Source organism: Symphodus melops (assembly GCF_947650265.1).
Source record: "Symphodus melops genome assembly, chromosome: 21".
In the NCBI taxonomy this organism is placed as follows: Eukaryota; Metazoa; Chordata; class Actinopteri; order Labriformes; family Labridae; genus Symphodus; species Symphodus melops.
Genome location: NC_136711.1, coordinates 2,046,895 through 2,050,382, shown reverse-complemented (window position 1 = coordinate 2,050,382; position 3,488 = coordinate 2,046,895).

Here is a 3,488-nt window from a genome sequence, read left to right as displayed (position 1 = left end):
CTATTACTCGTCTCTTATTGAAGAAAATAAAAACAACCCTAGATACCTCTTCAGCACTGTAGCCAGGCTGACAGAGAGTCATAGTTCATTTGAGCCATCTATTCCTTTAGCCCTTAGCAGTAATGATTTCATGAGCTTTTTTAATGATAAAATTCTAAACATTAGAGACAAAATTAGCAACTTACTACCTTTACTTAGTGCAGATTCCTCCTATATTTTCGATTCGGCAGAAACGGCTCCAAATTCTGATACTAACCTCGATTGTTTTTTTCCAATTAACCTCTCAGAACTAAATTCAATTATTTCTGCGTCTAAACCGTCCACCTGTCTTTTAGATCCAATCCCAACCAAGTTGTTTAAGGAAGTCTTTCCTCTAGTTAGCAGCTCCATACTAGATATGATCAATATATCTTTAGCGGCAGGTTATGTACCCCAGTCATTTAAAGTAGCTGTAATTAAACCGCTCCTTAAAAAGCCTACTCTTGATTCAGGAACTCTAGCTAACTATAGACCTATATCTAACCTTCCTTTTATCTCCAAGATCTTAGAGAAAGTGGTAGCTAATCAGTTGTGTGATTTTCTCCACAACAACAGCTTGTTTGAGGAGTTCCAGTCGGGATTTAGAGCTTACCATAGCACTGAGACTGCACTTGTTAGAGTAACAAATGATCTTCTGTTAGCCTCAGACAGGGGACTTCTATCTGTGCTTGTCCTGTTAGATCTTAGTGCTGCTTTTGATACAATTGACCATCAGATTCTGTTACAGAGACTAGAACAATTGCTTGGAGTTACAGGGACTGCTTTAAGTTGGTTTAGATCTTATTTGTCAGATAGATCTCAGTTTGTGCATGTTCATGATGAGTCCTCTTTGTACACCAAAGTTAGCCATGGAGTGCCTCAAGGATCAGTGCTTGGTCCGATTTTATTTACATTATATATGCTTCCTCTAGGTAGTATTATGAGAAAACACTCCATGAACTTTCATTGCTATGCAGACGATACTCAGCTCTACATAGCAATGAAGCCAGAAGACACCAACCAGCTTCGTAAACTAGAAGCCTGCGTCAAGGACATCAGGACCTGGATGACCAGAAACTTCTTACTGCTCAACTCAGACAAGACTGAAGTTATAGTGATCGGACCTAAGAACCTTAGAGAGACTTTCTCTGCCGATATGACGGCCCTTAGTAGTATTAGTGTAGCCTCTAGTACCACTGTTAGAAACCTAGGAGTTCTGTTTGATCAGGATATGTCCTTTGATTCCTACATTAAACAAATTTCAAGGACTGCTTATTTTCACCTTCGTAATATCTCTAAGATCAGGCAGATCCTGTCACAAAATGATGCTGAAAAATTAGTTCATGCATTTGTTACCTCCAGGTTGGATTACTGTAATTCTATTTTAGCAGGGTGCTATGGTAAATCTCTAAAGACCCTCCAACTCGTCCAAAATGCTGCAGCTCGTGTTCTTACTAGAACGAGGAAAAGGGACCACATTACTCCTGTATTGGCTTCTCTCCATTGGCTCCCTATAAAATCTAGAATAGAATTTAAAATCCTTCTGCTCACCTACAAAGCTCTAAACGGTCAGGCACCATCGTATCTTAAAGAGTTAATTGTACCGTACTATCCATCAAGAACATTACGTTCCCAGAATGCAGGCCTGCTCGTGGTGCCTATAGTCTCTAAAAGTACTATGGGAGGTAGAGCCTTTAGTTATCAGGCACCGCTCCTTTGGAATCGTCTACCAGTCGGGGTCCGGGAGGCAGACACACTAGGTACTTTTAAGAATAGACTTAAAACTTTTCTTTTTGATAAATCTTATAGTTAGGGCTGGCTTAGGACCAGCTCATAGTTATGCTGCTATAGGCTTAGACTACCGGGGGAACTGGCACCAGGATCTCTTATCTCTCTCTCCCTCTTTCTCTCCCAGCTTTCTTACCTTATAGTAATAAGATATGTCTATAGTGACAAGCAGTAGCTTGTCACTATCTTTGTATTCTAACCTCTCCTTTTGAGCTCTCTTAGGTTCCTTGAGCTCTCTTAGGTTCCTTGGGACTGTTGGTGAGGATGGCCTGCCCAAACAACCCCCCCCCCCTCCCCCTGAGGATGGCCTGCCCAGCCCCCCCCCCCCCCCCCCCCAACCTATCCCATCCTATTCTTCTTTCTGCATCTTGTCCCATCTCCCCCATCCCATTTTCAAGCCCAGCACAGTTTAGCAGATGGCTGTTCCGTCATGAGCCCGGGTCTGCTGAAGATTTCTGCCTGTTAAAAGGAAGTTTTTTCTTGCCACGCCATGACGGATTAAGCTGGGCTCTTGTAACATAGCCATAAGTAAGGTCCTTTACCTGCTTTTTGTAAACATAACAATGAGCATGGTCTTGTTACCTGCCCTTTTGTTAATGTTAACAGACAAACAGTAAGGTCCTTTACCTGCTTTTGTAAAGTGTCTTGAGATAACGCCTGTTATGAATTGACGCTATATAAATAAAGATTGATTGATTGATTGATAATGTGACATTAAGTTAAATAAACCAATAACATACCTGATAATGTGACATTAAGTTAAATAAACCAATAACATACCTGATAATGTGACATTAAGTTAAATAAACCAATAACATACCTGATAATGTGACATTAAGTGGAGTGATGAAGTTTATTTGATGTGACTGAAAAGATGATGTCAACGATCTTTGATTTACTCCCCAGGGACAAATAAAGTTTTTTGAATTGAATTGAAGATTACACTGCAGGAAGCGATTTGAGACTGGACAATAAAATAAAGTCCTGCATTCAAATCCTAATTTTTACAGCAATAATAAACAGCCGGGTAGAGAAACGATTTTGGTTTAAGAAGATTATTTCTGTTATTGCAAAAGCAAAATATAATGTAAACAATCAACAGTAATATGAAAATTAAAAGATTTCACAATTAAATGATATCTTAATATAAACAGTTTTGGATAAATACATTGAAAACAGCAGCCTGAGTGTGCCTCCCTGATGACGTCACAGTGGGAGTGAAAGCTTTATGAATGAAGACACCTCTCGCCGGGTGCGGTGGCGCGCGCCTGTAATCCAAGTTACCGGGAGGCTGAGGCTGGAGGATCGTTTGAGCTCAGGAGCTCTGAGCTGCAGCGGACTATGTCGATCGGGTGTCCGCACTAAGTTCGGTATCGATATGGTGCTCCTGGGGGAGCCCGGGACCACCAGGTCGTCTAAAGAGGGGTGCACCGGCCCAGGTCGGAAACGGAGCAGGTCAAAGCCCCCGTGCCGCTCAGTCGTGGGATCGCGCCTGAGAATAGACGTTGGAGTGCAGCCTGAGCAATACAGCGGGACCCAGTCTTTTAACACTCTGCATCCTGACAAACACACGACCAACAACACTGTGTCCACATGTTACAACTATGGTTACAACAGCTTCACTGATGCCTCTTGTTTCCATCCAAACCTGCTGTTTGTTTGTCCTACAGCGGCCCCACGTG